The 13,001-nt window shown below is 53.0% G+C and overlaps 1 protein-coding gene across 1 annotated transcript in view; it reads right to left on the bottom strand.

Annotated features, from left to right (window-relative positions):
• Window positions 1-10,555, bottom strand: part of Atpsyndelta (ATP synthase, delta subunit) — a 137,004-nt gene extending 126,449 nt beyond the window's left edge. Inside the window, exon 1 of the mRNA XM_072001879.1 lies at window positions 10,551-10,555. The gene's annotated coding sequence lies outside the window, so the exon portion shown is untranslated. The remainder of the gene's footprint in view (window positions 1-10,550) is intronic.
• Window positions 10,556-13,001: the final 2,446 nt, after the last annotated feature.

Here is a 13,001-nt window from a genome sequence, read left to right as displayed (position 1 = left end):
TTGGCCGTCTCGCCGATATGCTAATAGCTGGAACCGCAGGCATAAACAGCGCACGTTCGATCGATCGGTTCTAGACGCGCGTTAGACGTTTAACGTTTATTTTATTCGCGATAAGCGTTCGAAGCGTCGAACGTAACTTAATTTCGTTGGGTATTTTGAAACGCGCGCAGAAGATATCCGAGCGTTTGCTCGCCGTGAATACGCTGGAAGACGAAAAGTTATAACTCGCCGAGGGACATATCGAACGCGTCAGTCTGATTAATGGCACGTATTTTGCACGATCGAGGCGAAACCCGAAAATTATTAATTTCGCCAAGTACGTTGACCTCGCCCGTTTGGCCATACTCGATGATTTTTATTTCTCGATACGGTGAGGTCGATGCATTATTCATGCTCGATTCGTTTCGTCATTCTTTCACGATCACGTACACGTAGTTTTGTCGTAAAATTTCAGCAACGATGATCCGCAGGAGGGGAGGGAGGAAACGTGATATACAGTGCGCTCGCCAATTTCTTCGACGATTCCGATCGCGCAGAGTTTCTATTTTGCGGTGTATTCGACCGAGAGTGGAACGTGAGCGAGTGAAACGTTTCGCGGCGAAGAACGCGGCCGTAAAATGTGCAAAATCCGAACGCACGAGGAATAGGTAACGCGTTTCATTAGCAGTATCTTTATTAACTAGCGGGATATCTTTATAGAGAGCAGCTAAAATTTGTTATCGCGTTCGCGTACGTTTGACGCGCGTCTTAATGACACGGCGGTTAACCAAAGAAATTTTGCAGAAGGCAAGAGAGAGAGTCTGGTGGAACGGCTGGAAGCCGCGCGCTCGTAATCTCCATGGCTCGCAAGCCAAACGATAGACAGGGTGTTACCGCTTGTTTTTGCTACCGAGCATTGTCGTCGGAATTCTCGTAAAATAATTAAGAGAGGCTGGTAGCTGCCGCGACGATGGTATTTTAAAGGGTCGTAAAAGGGACGTTAAAACCTCGCCGTCTCGGTCCTTTCTACCAGAGACATCCGCCATCCGGATGATCGCAGGTTTCTCGAACGCGGGTACTCGCGCCCAACCGCAACGGATACGCGGGGAAAACTACGCTCGTGAAAAACAGCCGTGACGTCGCGGCGAAATCGGCTCGAATAACTCGACGACGAAGGCAGGCGCTGGTCTCTTCCGAGCAACCGATTGATACGCGCGCGTACGTGCTACGAAAGCGCGGTGAACGACGAGTCTCGGCAGCTGCGAAATATATCGAAAAAGGATCCTTTTGACATAACTCGTCGAGTTAAGTGCGCCAGGTCCGATCGAAAACGAGAATCCTTAAAATGCCACGCACAGGCGTCGAACGAAGAAGAAGTCGGCGAGGGCAAAGGGGGTCTCTCTCTCTCTCTCTCTCTCCTTGTATTGGACACGGCGAACCAACGGTCGAGGAAGTGAGAATATATGTAAATATAGTAGGAGGAAGGAGAAAGACGGCGAATACGGCAATTAATTATGTATACGCCTATAAAACGAAGGCTCGCGCTTTCGAGTCCATAAAGGATGCCAGTAAAGTGGGAGAGGGAGAGAAAGAGAGTGAGAGAGAGAGAGAGGGACAGGGTGTTACGTTTATGCATCGTGTATTATTTGACGGACCAATTATCTCGAGATTCGCATCGTATATTCTCGCGTTAAAATCGGGAAAAATCGAGGGTGATACAGCTACTACCAATATAGATAACGCTGACTCTAGCTTACGTAATTTTAACCAGTGCGGGTAAATAACGCGCGTCGGCACGGCCGTCGTTACCGTAGATAATTTTCGGCAAGCAGTTTTCGCGCGGAAGAAAGTTGCGCGTGGGATTCACAGCGAAGCGTGAAAAACCCGCCAACCGAAATATACTTTCGTGCGCGCGATATAAGAAATCGTAGCGGCACAGCGTAAGGCAAGGTAAACGCACGGAAGGCTACGGAAAACGATTTTCTCGTTACGCGTTACGTTTATCGCCTCGATTTTCTCGGCGTTAAAAATTCCACGAGCTTTCGCCGACCGGCGTCGTAATTTATTTCCAGCGTTCAACGATTAGAGGTTAAATAAAAAGAGCGCGCGATGAAATATAGGTGATAAGTTGGCTATTTTTCTATCGTCGTGCAACGCACACGGCACAGGGCCGCCGCGGCCGGTGTATCTCGTTGTTATGCAAAGCGTTTCTCGGTTCCGTCAGGTTGGTTTCGACTATGCTGTCGAATATAACAGATATCGCTATCGACGTGGACAGAGAACGCCGCGCGACAGACGGCTGCTTTCGGTGAAATTTACCGAGGGCCCGGCGATCCGTCGAACGCGCGCCGACCGCGTCGTTGCGTAATCGGAAATAAAATTCGAATTCTACGCTCGGCTATTATATAAGAACGCCTCTCTTAGACCGTCCTAGAAATCTCGGATCGTTGGTTCGTATTAGGATAGCTCGGTGGTCGGCACGACGAGTCGAGTCGTAAAGTGGGCAGGGCTCCTGCCGTGTGGACGTAGGAACGAGTTTGGTGACATCGAAGAGGCCTTGTCAGGCCCACCTCGCCACTTTCCGGCTCTCTTCTCTTTCTAGCGGATTTTCGACAGCCACGGCGGCACAGGGAAAGTGCGCGCGCGATCGCCTTTCTGTCCGTTGTCGTTCGCTCGTGCCTCTCTTCCATGCCCGGCATCGCCTATTTTGTTTTCGCCTTCTCTTCTTCGATTCGCAGCCTTCGCGCGCTATTAATCGCGTCAAACGTCGGTCCACGGTCGCCGCTAACGACGACGATATTGGAGAAGCGTTTCTTCCTCGGTAACGACGTTTGCCCGTGCCTCGTTAGAAGCGTACGGAATCGCGTTGCATCGTCGTCGTCGTCGTCGTCGTCGTCGTATCCTTGAACAACCTTCCTCGTGTCATGCGATCTGGTACCTTTTACGTATTTGGTCGAGGCTATCTTGGAACATTATATCGGAGAAATAAGCGCGTTCTCGAGGCGTAGGCAGACACGCCGGTATCCCGAGAAGTAGATCTTCGATCTGGTCTTACGGCTCTCTGCCGCTCTTTGTAACTCGCTACCTACGTGTTGGTGTGTGAGTGAAACACGTATCTCTCCTTTGGGACTATTCCAGTTCTCTCCAACGAAACGCAGACATTTATCCCGCTTCAAAAATTACATCTTCGATCCTCGCGGATATACTCTTTCCTCCGTTCTTCTCAACAGGCGACAAGAGAAACACCGCGGAGGAGAGAAATTTTCACCGACGCCGTGGATATCGAGCGCGATTCGAGGGTCGCGTTCCGCGCTCTCGAGGAAGCGTCTTTTTCCGTCAGTCGCGTTCCCGCTGCTTTCCCGCCGGTTCTCAATCTGCCGATATCTCGAGACGCGTTACACGCGGAGAAACAAGCGTTATACGCGAGGCGAAGACGACGCTCCGTATCCCCGAGTGCCACATCTTCGATCTGGCTCTGTGTCGTTCGGGTCCTCGCGTACGTACGAAAGTACGTAACTCGAGGTACGTATCTTTCCACGGAGAGCAACAGCTCGGTCGCTGCCGAGTCCCTTAAGGTTTCGCTTTATCTCGCATCGGGCATTGTCGCTCGCGCCGGTTGACAGTGGCCAAGGGCTACCGAGCGACCAGAGAGAAGAGACGAGAGACGAAGAGGAAGAGGGCAGGGCAGACTGTCGGTCGGTGTGCGAGAGAAACGTACACCACCATCGTGGTTGAAGATCCGCTTCGAGATCGAAGATCCGACGAGAACGGGGAGCAGGAGGAGGAGGAGGAGGAGGAGGAGGAGAACGACGACTACGACGACGACGACGACGACGAGTAAGAGGACGCCGTCGTCCACGCCAGATCGAACCATCTACTATACCGGGACGGGGATCACGAGAAGAGGCTGCTGCTACCATCCTCCGCGATCGAGCAACGATCGGAACCCTCGAACGACGCCCGTCACTTGTCCCACCGAAGGACAAGTTGCGTCCACCAGATTCTACAATTACTCCGAGCCTTTCTGCGAACTTACTTCGCGCCCGTCGTTTCTCTCCGTCCTTCTTGTCGTCTCGTTCGCCGCTTTCTTTGGCGTTCGAAAGAATTAATTGCCGGCTTTTTGCAACGACTCGTCTTCCTTCGTTCGATCGATTCGTCTCGATCGCCCCTTGCATCGTGAACGGGAAACGAACGAACGCCGAAAGACCGGCATCTTCGTTGGAAACTCGAGATAACGTAACGAACGTACGCGAGGAAGCAAGGCGAACGTCTATAAGGCAGAGATCGAAAGGTAGATGGAAGCGAGGACGGAGGAGCAGGGCTTAGAAGAGGCGGAGATGTGTTTCGCGATCGAGCCACGATCTCACGATCGTCGGCCGTCACGCGTCCTACCGTCGACAAGTTGCATTCGACGGATTCTACGATTACTCCGGCCCGTACGGCGAAGCTGTTCGCTGACACGGCCCGCTGAAACTTTCCGTTTCGAAGGCGAGTGTCTCGCTTGATTCTCGCGTCAGCCGCTGCTACCTTCTCTCTGTTTCCACGTTGGTGTTTTCACGTTTCGGACTTTCGCACAAAAATCGGTAAGGCCGATCGAGAACGAGCCGCGTAATGTCGTATATCGCCGATTTCGACGAGGTTCCTCGGATTGTAAATAACGCAAGGTACGGCCTTCGAGATCTCGATGCGTGTCTGCGCGAATAGGCTAACATTGGCGAGAACGTTGAAAAGAGTTGCGGTGTATGGAGTAGGCGCGCGCGGTGTGTCGAGGGTCTCGAGTCTCTGAGGACATCCAATCCACGATTTCCGGTTTACCCGTCGTCACATAAATTCGCCGAGTGAATGGGAATCGGTTGGTTCGGATGCCATACGGCCGTTCGCGATACGACCGCGCGCCTTCCTTCCCCAAACAGATCGGGACGTCGGAATGGGCGAAAGGTGCTGCGCGAAACGCCGAATAACGCGCTAACCGGGATTAGGTCCCGCAGTGCCAACCTGTCGTAGGTGTTCCGTTAGCGAACTCCTATACTCGAAAGACGAATCGTGGTAAACCGGCTGGCTACGTGGCACGCTTTTTGCGAAATCGTCGAGCTGCACGAGGCGTTTCGAAAGGAAAGAGACTCGTCCGGTCGCGAAATCGACCGCGGCACTCGAGTAAATTATCGCGGAATCGAGTGGCGCGCTGTCGTACGACGCTTTAATCGGAGCGTGGCTGTCGAGCGAGTCGTGTAACGTTGTCCTTTTAGCCTGGCGAATCCCGTCTCGGCGAATCTCGGCACGCACTCGAGCCAACAGTCGCTCCACCGAGAGAGAAACGGCGCGGTCCCGTAAAAAATTATGAAACGGCACCGATGAAAAAGGAATTTTGACAAGCGCGGCAATATCGACGGCATCTCGCGCGCCTTTAAAACGAGTAACGTAGCGATACCTCGATGTCTGAGGTTCGATCGTATCGTTACGAGAGGGCACCTCCCTGCGACGTCATGAAAGCTGGTTCGTTTTGGTTTCCCGGGATCGTATATTGCGAATTTAGTGGGGAGCCAGGACCCTCGGAACGATCGGTTGGCTCGTAGCTGGATCGCTGCCCGATGCTCGGTCGTCGTTTCGTTCTCCGCCCGCTCGTGTCCCTCGCTCTCGCTTCCCTATCTCTTCGATCCTTCCTCTTCGCCTTTTTTCCATTCTATACCCAACGTACGTATTCCGTGCTGCTTGTTTTTATCGACACGAATGGCACTTTATGACGTCCCGTCAGCCGGCCACGCTACGAGACACACGGTCTTCCTCTTCTTTTTCCCTTTTCGCGTCGCTCCGCGCGAACCTCGGCTTTCTACGTCAGCCCCCTTTTCCGCCCGCTCCTTCCCATCCATTTCTTCTCCAACTTCTGCTTCGCGCTCCCAACACGTCGAAAACGCGTGTCCTACCGCCGTTTCCAGTTTGTAGATCCACCCACGCGTCCACCGAACTCGCTGCTCGCGGCCAGAGATAAGATTCGATTCGGCGGATAACAGATCGTCCGCTCTCGATCCGATATCGAGATCGAGCGCGCGAGCGAGAATCTTCGCTTCTGGTTTTTATCCCGGCGCTTTTATCTCCTCGAGTCCGCGAACCACTCGCCACCGAGTAATCAGCGTCGCGGTGAAATTTACGTTTCATCGAGCTCGTGGCAGAGCGTAAAGATCGCGAAGCACGAAACCGCGGGGCTCGATCGATGACCACGCGCGCTCTCCGACATGTTTGCTCTCGAACGTGATTTGCATAAGGCCCCGAACCAACGAACGATCGTAGGAACCAGCGGAACACAACCGGGACGAATCGTCAGGTTTTACCGATCGGAGATATCGACGGAGAAAAGCGCGCGATTACAATTTCACTTTCGTTTCGATCTTCTAGGTACGCGTCGATGTTGGATTATTTCCTCTGGTCTTTTCCTATGTTTTTCTTTTTTTTCTTTTTTTTTTTTCTTTTCTACGATTTCCAGCGTGCTTCTCGTAACTCGGATTCTCTCGTAACTCGACTCCTGCCGTGCTCCTTCGCGATGGGATTGCCTCCTCGAATGTGAAAATTTTTCAAAGCTGAAATTTCATTTCGGTTACAGGGTGTATCGCGATAAAGTATCGTCGAGGGGAAATCCTTGAAACGATATAGATTACTCGCGAACGATCCGACATGGACAGAGTCGATCGAATCCTGCGAAATGTTCGCCGGAAGCGAAGAGTCGAGGAGAAGCGGATCGTACGCGTTTTCGTTGGCTAATCAACTGCGATTAATTAATTCGAGCGGTTCGATTGATCGCGCACGGTGTCGAGCGAAAAACGGACAGCTCTTTAATCTAGGCGGATGCGTTAACGATCGAACGTTGCATTAACTAGACGCTACGTAGACAGTCGACGCGGATAAACGTCTGTCGCAATTACAGGTGTTACAAGTTCAGTCACAGCCGGCCTCTGTAATTATGTTATCTCTGTTATTTTCTTAGCGGGAGGTGTTATGATTATCGTGGTTACCTTGGAAATACTCGCGCCGCGTTAGTCCATAAATAATCGTTTTCGCGGTAGGAAACGTTTTATTATTCCGTCTTTCTCGCGAAAGACGATTTACGGGGTCAGCGGGTCTCGCGCGACGTTTGCACGCGCGTCTCGATTCCGCGTAACGAACCAGCGGCGATGCTGTAAATAGCCGGCGGACGATTGGAATTTGCGATCGATCGGTAGAATTCGATCGGTCGGATCGAGGGACGACGCGAGAGAAACAGGGACGGATGCGACGAAGGTGGGTAGGAGGCGACACGTTGGAATTTCCCTCGCAAGAATTCGAGAAAGTCAGAAAGTCGGAAAGACAGGCACAGCGAACGAATGTGGTGTTTATGGAGGAGCGAGAGGAGTCGCGAGAAGCGGGACAGCGTAAAGCGAGAGAGTGTACGGCCGATGCCGATGGTTTGTGCCGGCGAACGAATTTTCGAGTCAGGTCACGCGAGATCGTGCGCGCGGGCTTTTCTTTTTTACGCGACGCGGCCGGTAACGAAGGACGGCTGGGAATTTTCCGCGGTTGCACCTTCGAGGAAACGAGAGATCGACGCACGGCGTATACACGCGGACAGAGGCGGATTATTTTTCTCGTGGAAAACGTAGGTAGCCAACATCCTCGGAGATAAGGTCCGCTAGCGCAATAATAAAATGCCTGGAGGGTGATCTATCGATCGAACGCGAGGCCGTCGACGCGATCTACGACGGGCGGGCGGGCAGGTACGCGCGCCGAGGCAAGGTGGAATTATCGCGATGTCCCTTGATCGATGCGATTGTCGTTAGACGTTGCTAGAGAGAGAACCGGTATTCGCTGGCGAGTAGCGACGGGTGCGAGCCCGTTCGCTCGAATTTGCTCGAACAACGGGACGATGCGCGTCTCGCGGTGCGCGTCCGCGTTACCCTTATCTGGCCTTCTCATCGGGGACCGTTTCCTTTTTTACTCGTTAACGAACGCGGTTCTACTCGAGAGAAGTTATTTCGAGCGAGCGCGCCCAACACTCCGAAAGGAGGATTTAGAAATTACGCCAGATACGAGCCGGATATTGCGCTCCGTTTCCTCCGAGCAATACCGTAACACGTCCAGTCTACGCCAATTACTTTAGTCGAATGCCAAACCATCCGAGATCTGAACGCGAATCGGGGATGATGCTCGCAACGAAATGCCGCGCATTTCTCAAAGCGAAACGAGGATCGTCCGTGGCTCCCTATCGATCATTTCCGTACGTTGGATCGCGACGCTGCGATTCGCGACAGCCCAGAGTTTTCCGAGAGCGCGCGATCAACGACGGACTTTGAACGGTCGCACCGTCGCTCGTGTCCTTCGCTCTTCATAATACCGGTCGACTCGATTGCGTAAGCGATCGATTGGCTAGCAAACGGGTACAGTGGGCAATATCGTTGGCAGTCTCGGTTGCTGGTCGCCGCTTATACTCGATCAAAACGATTATAAACGATCCTTATTACGCTCCGGGCGCATTCCTGAGGGATCAGCGCCTCTCGCAGAGACAAAAGAAAAAGGAAGGTTCGAACGCGACAAAACCACGGTGCCGAGAACCGTTTCGAATTCGCGGCGAGAGACAGGCAGGACGCGGGTCGATCGTACTACGCGTTGATTTTCGCAGCTTGAGCGCTCGGTTTCCGAACCGTGCGAATGAAAATTTCACGATAGGCAGCAGCTCTCGTTTCCCCGTATCGGTCCAGTCGATGCAAACGGCGCAAGCAAACTATCTATTATTGACGCGATCGGTCGAGTCGAGATCCTTTAACGGCAGCGATCGTCGGCGGAATGGAAAGACAACGACGACGACGACGACGACTCGTTCGTCGATTCACGATCGTTTCGATCTTATCGTTCGACTCGTCGATCGATCGTCGGATCGGTTGGTAATCGACGTCGGCATCGACATCGACGCGCTAGTAGCCATGGCGACGAATCTGCCGCAGAAAGCACGCGATTGGTTTTCGCGGCACGATCTGACCTAAAACCGAGCTCGGCTCTGTTAGACTCTCCTCCTTCTCCTCTCCGTTTCTACCAACCTGCCTTCCTTACCTCCTTGATCCACCTCATCCTCCTTCTGTTCCACCTCCGCCTCCTTCTTCTCTTCCACCAGCTTCGTCTTCAGACGCTGGTACTGCTGGAACAGCTCTTCTCGTTTGGCTCCGTCGGTTCTTCCCTGTTGTCTCGATTCTGTGTGCCGGCGATCTTAGCGCACCAGTGCCGGTTTCTTTGGGCGCTTAGAAAAACGTTGATTTCACTCGGTTGGAATGGTGACACGATGTGCACGTCGCGTTTACACGAGCTCCTCCTTCGTTCCTCTCTTCGCTACCGCGACTCGGCGTCGAACGCATTGTACAGCGCATACCTAAACCGAGTACTACATTATGCGAGCGTCGCGCCGTTCCAGACAGGACGAGACACGCTCCATCTCCTGTTGTTTCAACAAGAAGAAGCCGGATAACGTGCCTTGCGAAACGTCTTACGAGTCCCTCCATCCTCCTCCTCCCCTCCTCCTATCCATCGCCCAACGACGCGATGCGTTTCGATCGGCTTCGAACTCGGCTTCCTTCTCGCTTCTCTTCTCTTCTCTTCTCTTCTCTTCTCTTCTTTTCTCTTCGATTCGGTTCGAATCGATTCGATTCGATCCGATTCGATTCGATTCGATTGGAATGGGAAAGCGCGATCGATTCTCAGCTGCTCTCGTGACGGCTACGAATCGCGTCAATTTGTAAGTACGCGCGAATTAATGAAACACGCTCCCGTTACACGCTGTCTTATCCGAAATGCATCTAGCGCGTAGGCACGCTGCTTTTCGTATCGGCGAGTAGTTTCAGCACGGAAAACGTTCGACATCGCGATCCAGCCTTTACCAGCGACGCTTATCGCCGGATCTCCTCGAACCTCGTATACACTTGCAGCCTGACTCCGCGCCACGTTTGTGCTTCAAGTTCAACCAGATCTTGTCTCGTCTGGTAGTACGCAATGCTCTCGCATAATGTACCCGCTTCGGGTAGGGGATGACCGATGCACCGGACACGACGGCCAACAAAGTACCAACACACCGCCTGGCCAGAGGAAATTCACCCATGGCGCGGCGTTGCGCAATCGAACGGAACGCCTCTCGGAAATTAACGTCACCTGCGAGCATCGTTGTTGCCTCGGTATACGAAAACCTGGCATTCTCTAAGCGAGCAAACGAACGCCCACGCGTTCGCGTTAACTCGCGTCTCTGATGTCGCGGTGTCGCCGTGTAACGCGATATCGCCTTTTTCGTCGCGCGTAAGGTTCGCGACTAAACGCGCGTGTCGCGCGTGGTACGACGATATCGCGGTGAACCGTGTTTGCCGTCTCGAAAGGTGTTTCGACGCGCGGAGCGAAAGCTCGCGAGCGTCGAGTAAGAGATAAAGAAATATCGGCGAAGATAGAGAGGAGAAGGGGGCCGAGTAGCCGCGCTCGGTTAGGCAGCGGTTAGGATTCGAAGCCGTGTAAGCGTAAAGGGTTGGTCTTGTCTCGGTATCGGAAGGCCCTTACGGGCCGCTGAGGGGAATGCGGTTATGATAATGCACCGGCCACCGTGCTACGCGAACACACTCCTCGCAGGTAAACTCGCTCCTCCCCTTCTTTCTTCGGTTATTTCGTCTTCGTCTGGCCCCGAGTGAACCCATCGTCGTCGCGGTCGTCGCGCCGTATCTTTCCACCTTGCGTACTCCGCAACGCAACCGTATAGCCACTTATCCGCGTCGATAACCGATTTTGGCAAAACCGTGTACGCCATATCCTCGCCGTATCCCTTCGCTGCGCCTCGTTCCTGCAAACTTGCTCGATTCGTCCATTGTTCCGGCCGCGACGACACCGTCTCTCGCATCGAATCCAACTGCAACTCGTTTCCCGCGACCGTCCTTCCCGCCGGCCGATTTTATTGCCGCGTTTTTTGCCAGCTTCTCGTGAATTTACCGAGCAATTGTTCTTCCAACTTTATAGCACGTGTAGCGCTAAAGAGCTATTTTATCCGCGGCTCGTTTCCACCATCCAAGTCGCATTTCTCGTTTAAAGGCGCAACCTGGATCCGCAGATTTCCGCCGTGTCGGTGCTATCTACGCGTACGATTTCGTCGACCGACTGTGAAAAATCGCTCTCGACCGACCGTTATTGGAATCTCCGAGCGTACCGTACGCTCGCGTTAAGAGCCTTCTCCCTTGACGCTGCGAACAATGGGCGGCCCCCTGGATTTTCACCAGCACCGAGCGACTCCAAGACGGACCCTGGAACGTGACTACTTTCCAACGCCGTGCCGACCACTCGGCTCCAACGCATCGCCAAACGGCGTTTTCCCGACCGACGACCAACGCGAACGGTTCCGTTTTCCACGTGGCGGCGAATCGACAGCGAGATTGCCCGCCGCCCGATCTAAACGGATAAATTGTTTCCAGTCCATTAAGCGTTAACCGCCTGGCGATTCCGATTCGAAGATTTTCTCTCGAGTTTTTTTTTCCTGCATACCGCGACGACGAGGTAGTCGAAGACGCGGCGAATCGTCGATACTCGCGTTAAGATACGAGAGCAGCGCGATAACGGCTACGAGAACATCGCTAGACAAAGCGAAAGAAAAGAAAGCCACTCGACGGAAAGCGGTCTCGATTCTCCCGTGGCCACATCGCCTTTCTTCCTACCTGGCCGATGGTAGGGCCGCTTTTTAAATAATTCCACTATTTCCATGCATATTGCAGGAAACAATTACAACTGTAATTGCTAATAGAAGATTCCAGGCGAGGCCAGCTTTATCTCCAGGTTCAAACCCGCTCCTTATCCACTCGTCTTGCCCTATCCTACGGTTGCTTGTCTTTTCACTCGCAACTCCCTCGCTGCTCCCTTCGCCGCTAGTCGTCTCCTCGTCGTGATTCCTCGTGTTTCCAATCTCACCGAACGTCCGATACGACCGGTCGTACGTTCCATCGTACTCGCCGATCCTATTACGATCGAATTATCGACGATACTTTTTTCTCCTCCCTTCCATTTGCCTCGGCGCTGTATCTAGGTTCGTCTCTTTTCTGATTCGCGCTCCAACTTCTGGCTTCACGAATTCTCCGAATACGAGATACGTATCCGTTACTCGGTATCGGAGTCAGCAGCGAAACGTTCTCGCAATCGATGACGCAGGTTGTCGAGGGAAGGAAGGAAGGAAGGAAGGAAGGAAGGCAGGCAGGCAGCACGACGACGGTTACTTTCTTCCAGTCTCGGTAGCATCGTTCGTCTCGATATCGTAGGTAAAGACAAGCGAACGAGGGAACGACCGGGCAGCAGGAAGTCGTGTCTAGAAACGAACGTGAAAAGAGATGGAAAAAGAAAGATAGTCGGCCGAACCCGTAGGACGGAAGGGACGAAGGGAGATCTGGAAGGGAAAAAATCAAGCAAATTGGTATGCAGCACACAACAACCGGCGGGTGGAACGAAGGGGGAGTGAAGTTAGGCCAGCTAGGGGTTGCCGCTCCTAGAGGGTGGGATCAATACTCTCTCTTTCTCTCGTCTGCTCTTCCACGCTCTCGCGTCCACGATCTACACGGAATCTACTACACAGGGCAATGGGAACACGACCGAGAACCTTTGCGTCTTTCTCTTCTATTTCTTTCCTCTTGTTTTCCTTTCTTTTTCGATGGTTCGTTACGTGCGCGCCTTCCAGCGAATCTCTGTACCGTGCGAGACGAGAAACGAACGAACGAACGAACGAACGAAAAGACGTTCAGGGTCCGAAGAACGAGAGTCGGAAAATTCCGAATAAAAGCGCGACAACGAGGATGATATCGCGGAAGCAAAGCAGAGAACGATACGTTGTCGCGCGCAGAAAGAAACAGAAAGACAAGGACAGAGACGGACAGAGGGGGACGTTCTCTGTCTTCGCTACGAGCGCCGATCAATCGTTCCACTTGAAGTTCCCTTGTACGCAAAGTTACCGAGCTACGGAATCGGGATAATTAGATTCGATTGAAACGACGCCGGAAACAATA

This window comes from Bombus fervidus, chromosome 4, assembly GCF_041682495.2.
Source record: "Bombus fervidus isolate BK054 chromosome 4, iyBomFerv1, whole genome shotgun sequence".
In the NCBI taxonomy this organism is placed as follows: domain Eukaryota; kingdom Metazoa; phylum Arthropoda; class Insecta; order Hymenoptera; family Apidae; genus Bombus; species Bombus fervidus.
Note: the sequence above shows the minus strand (reverse complement) of the source record. Positions and strands in the feature narration are given on the sequence as shown.